Source organism: Mus pahari, chromosome 5 (assembly GCF_900095145.1).
Source record: "Mus pahari chromosome 5, PAHARI_EIJ_v1.1, whole genome shotgun sequence".
In the NCBI taxonomy this organism is placed as follows: Eukaryota; Metazoa; Chordata; class Mammalia; order Rodentia; family Muridae; genus Mus; species Mus pahari.
In genome coordinates, this window is record NC_034594.1 from 144,035,085 (window position 1) to 144,042,727 (window position 7,643).

At 44.4% G+C, this 7,643-nt stretch overlaps 1 pseudogene; it reads left to right on the forward strand.

Moving 5' to 3' along the window:
* The first annotated feature begins 1,750 nt into the window (after positions 1-1,750).
* LOC110322052 overlaps positions 1,751-7,643 on the forward strand; it is a 17,719-nt pseudogene continuing 11,826 nt past the window's right edge.

Sequence of the window (7,643 nt, forward strand, 5' to 3'; positions counted from 1 at the left end):
TTCTTTTTGGTTGGATTACAGATCAGTATCCATGTGTAACACAGATGGTGAATGTAGAGGTTCAAATGAGGAAGAACCAGGAAGGAAAAATGGAAAGCTTGTAGTAGTAGGTGAATATTTGCTGAGTTAGAGCAGTAGATATATGTAGCAGCTGTGGTACAAGATGTTTTACAGGTACCAGATCATGTAATTAGCTCTGAGAAGCAGGAGGCATCTCCTTTACTCATGTAAGGTAAGTAAGCAGAACCAGTCTATTGGAATTTACAAGTTGGACCAGTCTTTCACCAACTGAGGAGGAGCAACAAGGGTGATGAGTCCCTAGGATGTGAGGAGACAGGCCATGCGAGAGGACAGTGGGTTGGGATAGTTCCTGAAGCTAATATATGGGGCAGTGGGTGCTCAGTCTTCCTACCTTCTGTGTCCCTCAGAATTCAGACTTCTGCCCTTTGTGGTGAGAATTGGGATTCTAGGTGCACTATTTCTCGGGGCCATTATTTGCTTCCATGCGTGGACAAAGAAGTCAAAGCAGTTACGTAAGTAGAAGACTCCTGAGGGGATGCTGTTGCTTGAGGTTTCAGGTGTAGTGGGTCGACCCCATGTCCATGGACTATACTCTAAACACAGCATCTTCTTTTCCTGGGAGAGGTGTTGGGATATGTGAGAATATGGGTTGGGGAGGGCAACCAATGTCTGCAACCTCCTGTTCTCACTATCTATGGTGGCCAGAGGATATTTACAGCATGGTCCCCCATATGTTGATTTATCTAAGGTGCTGGGTTTGGTTGGCGACTTCCTAGCTTGGTGGAGGATGTATGTCATGAGTAATTGTTCTGTTGTGCTCTTCATGTATCCCGGCAAGAGCATCAACCTGCCTGTTTTCTAGAGCCATTTTGAAAATAGTGACCATCTTTGGTAGAGGTGTGAGTTGTGAAGTGGAATCCTGGGCAGGAAATCTTCTGAAGGTTTCTGAAGTCCTAGTCTTTATTTTCTTCCTCACACAGAGTTCAGCCCTAAGGAANCTTTGACAATATATGAAAATGTCAAGGACTCACGAGTCAGCAGGGATCAACAAGGATGCTCTAGAGCCTTTGGATCTCCCTCAGAGGTCCAGGAAGATGAGAGGGGACAAAGAGAATGGGACAGGCATTTGTTTGAGGTGATCTTCATCTCCTTTCCATCTTTTTTATTCTCCACAAGTTTTCTGGCTCTACCCAAAGAGGAAAAGGTGAAAAGAAAGAGAGCAGAGAAAATGGGAACTAGGGAGAAGGGGTATCTTGGTGCTGTACTGGATCTGCCAAGGGGTGGAACTCAGTAGAAATCCATAGCAAAGAGCAGAATGTGTCTGCCACTGCTTTCCCAGGCTGCATCCCAGCATCTTCTTCCTCTAGCTCAGTCTTACCAGCTGGGATGAATGCTAGGATGAGTGCAGCCTTCATGTTTACTGTCTGCAGTGTTATAGTTAGAACCTATATGAACCATAAAGAATCTGCATCCAGGGCCAGCTTTCCTTTAAAAGGAGTAACAAAATGAGGCAGAAAATGGGGCAGTATTAGAAGATATTTCTGGAGACAATTCACTCACATCAGTTTAGACAGAAGAACAAAGCAACAATCTCCTGCTGACTTTCTAGCTGCCAAGAATGGCCAGTGTTTCTCTGCTTCTCTGCTTCTTCTGGAGAGCTCAGCTACTGAACTCTTGTGGCCTTCCTGACCCCCATGAGAGCCCCATTTGGCACTATGTTCTTGGGGACATGCAAGATGGAATACTTCCGTCTCTAATTGCCTGCGAAGCAGACATGAGGGTAGGGAAAAAGGAAGGGCCACTTGCTCTCTGACCTTTTTTGGGTCAAAGGTCCCAGGTTCTCACTCTGCATTATAACTTCTCTGGAGTTGGATTGAGGCCAAGGGTAAGCCGACCATGAGGCCTGGATCTAGAAAGGAGCCTTATAATGGCCACATCTTTAGAATGTTCAGACCCTCTGAGTTTCAGTGCCCTAAAGAGGAAAGTTTCAGACCACAAGTCTGAGGAGAGCTCTGCCCACTGTCAGCGGTTCTGCTGGCAACGTTCACTCAGAAGTCAGCAAAGGCAAGGAGGTTCTATGTTACTAAAGGGAANGAAGAGACATGGAACCGGCCAGGTTGTTGGTTCCTGGGCTGTTCCTTGCTGCAGGTCCACTGGCAATCATACTTGTCCTCCCCTCTCATTCTGAGCTGTTTGATAATGAAGCTCTCCCTGGTTTACACCTTTCCTCCTGGAGACCTCTTCTTTGTTTTTGTTTTTGTTTTTGTTTTGTTTTGTTTTGTTTATTTTTTAAAATTTTTCGAGACAGGGTTTCTCTGTGTAGCCCTGGCTGTCCTGGAACTCATTCTGTAGACCAGGCTGGCCTCAAACTCAGAAATCCACCTGCCTCTGCCTCCAGAGTGCTGGGATTAAAGGTGTGCGCCACTACTGCCCGGCTTGGAGACCTCTTCTTTTGTGATATCTCTCACTTCTCAGCCTGAGCCTAGACAGAGATTATTTTATGTCCTTTTATGGCCATTTTCCTAATAAGTCTCACTTGAGTGTCTTCTGATGTCCACAAGAGAGGAAACTGAGACTCAGGTTAACTGATGTGTTCAAGGCCACATGGCTGAATAGTAAGAAAGTTGAGCCAAACAGTTTCTCAGTTTCCATCCTTCCTCTTCCTGCCATGCCTCTAACTCCTGAGGGTACAGATGTTCATGCATGGGTTAGAAAGACAATCTGTAATACTGGCAGATAGCATGACTTCATTCTAACCAGTGTCAGGTGTATCTCTTTCAAGGGAAAAGGCCTGGTGATGGACAGCAGTGGAAGGTTTTTGATAAAAACCTCTTCTTGCCATCTCCTCTCCCCTCTCTCCTCTCCTCCCTTCTCTTCTTCCCCATCTCTGTTCTTCACTTCTCATTTGATTTTCCTCTCCTCCAATCCCTTCTTTAAGGACCAAGTTCAGGAACAGTCAAACCCTCAGCTTGTTGGCAAAGTTATATCACAAAAAAAAAATTCCTCCTAAGAGTGACCACCATCGGCCGGGTGTGGTGGCACACGCCTTTAATCCCAGCACTCGGGAGGCAGAGGAAGGTGGATTTCTGAGTTCGAGGCCAGCCTGGTCTACAAAGTGAGTTCTAGGACAGACAGGGCTATACAGAGAAACCCTGTCTCAAACAAAAACAAAAACAAAAACAAAAAACCAAACAAAAAAAAAAGTGACCACCATCTGCCTGTCCACTGGTTGTAGCAGTGGACAGTGCTGGGATCCTGAGAGGACAGTCTGAATACATCTGAGGACGAACTCTTGATCTGGGTGCTGGATGAGAGTGAGCTTCCTCCTTTAGAGCATCTCACCAGGGAGATGGTTGCTTCCTGCCATGATGAGCATGTATCTTAGGTCTAGTGAAGGAAGACTTAACCAGATGGAGCCACTGAACGGTTAAGGAAACCCTGGAATATTTTGGGTTTGAATTCTTCTTCTACTGTGTACTCGGGTCATTGTTGTCTTCTTCCTCCTTTGCCTCCTCTTTCTCCTCATTCCTCCTTTTTCTCTTTCCCTCTTTCTCCTGAATCTGTAACCTTGTTTGTGGCAGAAGGAACATTCCTATGTTTTTTTTAAGGAATAACATAAGGGTTAGGAAATAAAATGTGTAGATAGACTATGCATATAAGAAGCAGTGGTGATGGTTACTGACAGTAACAGCGGGACCAACATCAGTCCCTGCTCCCCAGCTGTTCCAGGCTTCTTCTCATTGATGGACAGAGTTCACAGCTCCCATTTAAGCACAGTTGAGGCAAAGGGATATGTTTGATCAATATTTCTGAAACACTTTTGTTTCCTCATTAGTCTTCTGATTCCACATCACAAGAAAAATGTACAGTGTATTCAGTAGTCCAGCACTCCAGGAAAGTGAGGAGTCTACTTTTCTGGAGGGTTCTGTGTGTTTTACATGTGTGTGCTCTAGTGTGTTTGCAGGTGTGTACTTGCAGAGCATGTGTGTATACTCCAGTGAACTGTCTTTCATTCTCTGTAGCTGAGTAGATTCTGTTACTGAAAGGAATTGAATTCAAGAAAAGCAAAGAACTTATAGTATAACATGAGACAAATAGGACAATATTAGAAACTTGAAGGCCTGAGGCCTGACAGGCCCTGAAGGCCTAGCTGAAGATTTTACAATAACAAGTCCAGGCATGTCCAGGAGAGCCCCTTGTTTGGACATTCCTGAGGATGGGGTGGCCACAAGGATAGACATAAACACAGGAACTGTTTTGGGTTATTTTTTTGATTGACACATTGGCCATCTGGCGGCCTGGGTCTCGCTGACCCTCCCTGGAATTGTTGATGCTAAAACCTGCATGTATTATTCTACTGACTTGTAATCAAGCCAATTGTATGAAGCTGCTCCAAGTTCCCCCAAAATCCTCCAACCATCTCCCTATAACTCCCTATAAAAATCCCTAGCTTTGGAGTCTCGTGGTCGATTTCTTTGTCTCCTGTGTGATATGGGTATCAACCCAGGGCCTCGCCACTAAACTGCCACATGATTTTACAACAAGAAGGCCTCTCGTGGGTTTTTTTTTTTTTTTTGGATACCCTAACTCCCCTGGCGTGGATCCAACATTACATGATTATATCTGAATGTTAAGGGACTAACAAGGAGAAATGTTTTTCCAGTTCTTCCTGGAGAAAAATATATCACTTCTGAAGTCCAGTGAACAGGGGAATGTAGGATTTTCTTAGTCTTTTTGTGGTAGGTAAAGGATAGGAACAGAAAAGCAGCGTTTTCTACAGAAGGACCCCAGAGCTGTTACTAGGACACCCAAGGTTATGGTGAGAGAGACACTGAAGAGATTTCCAAGGTAGGGGCATGCATGCACACTTCAACAGCACACATGTTCATATACACACCATATGCACAATAATAAAACATTCCACATATTACTCAAAGCATAGCTAGTGATTCATAAAACCACTGCATTCATGTCTGTGCTAAGGTTTGCACACATGTATATGCCCAAGCTGTTTACATTAGGAGAAGGTATATTGCAATGATGCATAGGTTCAGGTGGTATTTACATTGGGACTGCCTGAGGGACATGCATTTAAATGTGTGAACAGAAAGAATGTGTGTTTGTGGATTGTAGGGCTGTGTGGGTAGAGGGTACTAAATTCTGACTTTAGCTCAGGGCGTCACATCACAGGCTAGAATGCATTGTGCTTCTTTGGATACCATTAGGTACCGCTGTTGACTCTAGGTGGAGGGTTTTTTCTTCAGGATCTTGCATGAGAGTCAGGAGGAGTAAGGCATCTCTTATCCTAAACTTAAACACTCTCAACACTCAATTTCTAGTCTGGATCCAAGAAGAGGAACCAGAGCCCTTCCTTAAATTGCACCGTGTACGAAGAGGTAAGATTCTGGAACTCTCCTTCTCATTGGGTTTAGTGTCTGTGGACTCTTGAGATCCAGCCAAGAGGATAAACTTACAACAAGGCCGTCCATAGAACCTCATAGTTGCTGGGATCCTGCATGAAAACACGGAGGCCCCAGAAGTCTGAATGTCTAACTCAGAGTCATATCATGCGTTCCAGTCTGTGAGGTGTGGGTTCTAAACTGGGGCTGTCCCTAAGCTCATTCCCTGGTTGTGTGTTAATGTTAAAGGATATCTGTGGGGCCTACAGAGGAGAATGGGGGGGCAGATAAATGACTCTAAATCATTTCCTAAGACTAGGAAGTTACTGGGGACCATTTCAGAATATGTGTGATCTCAGACTTCTGCAGAGAACGTCATTCAGAAGTGGCACTGGGTCCTGTAGCTAAGATACCCACCTATATTACATGGAAGGAAGAAAGAGGGATCTAGCCGGGCGTGCTGGTGCACACCTTTAATCCCAGCACTCGGAAGGCAGAGGCAGGCAGATTTCTGAGTTCAAGGCCAGCCTGGTCTACAGAGTGAGTTCCAGGACAGCCAAGGCTATACAGAGAAACCCTGTCTCGAAAAAAACAAAAAGAAAGAAAGAAAGAAAGAAAGAAAGAAAGAAAGAAAGAAAGAAAGAAAGAAAGAAAGAAAGAAAGAAAGATCTAATATTTGTTAGGTTTTTTTCTTGAGGTGTAAGACAAATTGCCAGTGCCTATGCACAAATCACTTTATGCCATAAGGTAGGTATAATATAACCATACCCTTCTACTGTACTTCTCAGTGTTAGGTATAGAATTCACAGCCTTGGGTGTGCTAAAGAAGTACCAAGTAATAGCCCTGTCTCTATGCTCACAGTTTATATCCAGAGAAATTAAGGCACAAAGCACACCCTAAGTATTAGCCTCATATTATAATCAAAGCACCCAAGGTCTACTATAAATGTTGTCTTTAGTCACAAGGGAGAAGTTGTGTGGTTGCCTATGGGAATACACAAGGATATCTTAGCTCTACAGTGGTATAAAGCTAAGAGTTACAATGAAGACTGTATTGCCAAGGCAAGCTGGGGGCTACAAAGAAGCACGGGGGAAAAAAAGTATCAGAACTGAGCAGATGAATGGATTCAAGTCCTGCCTTCACCACACACTCATCACTGGCCTTGAGGGAAGTGTTATACCACTCTGACCTTTTTTCTTTTCTTTTTTTCTACTAGATATATTCTTGATTTATCTTTCAAATGCTATCCCAAAAGTCCCCTATACCCTCCCCTCCCCCTCCCCCCGCTTTGCTCCCCAACCCACCCACTCCTGCTTCCTGGCCCTGTATTCCCCTGTATGATCTTCGGAAGACCAAGGGCCTCTCCTCCCATTGATGGCCGACTAGTCCATCCTCTGCTACATATGCAACTAGAGACACAGCTCTGGGGGGTACTGGTTAGTTCATATTGTTGGTTCTCCTATAGGGTTACAGACCCCTTTAGCTCCTTGGGTACTTTCTCTAGCTCCTTCATTGGGGGCCCTGTGTTCCATCCAATGATGACTGTGAGCATCCACTTCTGTATCTGCCAGGTACTGGCATAGCATCACAGGAGAGAGCTACATTAGGGTCCTGTCAGCAAAATCTTTCTGGCATATGCAATGGTATCTGGGTTTGGTGGTTGTTTATGGAATAGATCCCTGGGTAGGGCAGTCTCTGCATGGTCCTTCCTTCTGTTTCAGCTCAGAACTTTGTCTCTGCAACTCCTTCCATGGGTATTTTGCTCCCCATTCTAAGAAGGAACGAAGTATCCACACTTTGGTCTTCCTTCTTCTTGAGTTTCATGTGTTTTTCAAATTGTATCTTGGGTATTCTAAGTTTCTGGGCTAATATCCGCTTATCAGTGAATGCCTATCATGTGTGTTCTTTTGTGATTGGGTTACCTCACTCAGGATGATATCCTACAGATCCATCTATTTGCCTAAGAATTTCATAAATTAATTGTTTTCAATAGCTGAGTAGTACTCCACTGTGTAAATATAATACATTATCTGTATTCATTCCTCTGTTGAGGGACATCTGGGTTCAGTTATTACCAGTTGGAACATCTTCTGGGTGTATGCCCAGGAGAGGTNTTGTTGGATCTTCCGGTAGTACTATGTCCAGTTTTCTGAGGAACCACCAAACTGATTTCCAGAGGGGTTGTACCAGCTTGCAATCCCACCAACAATGGAGGAGTGTTC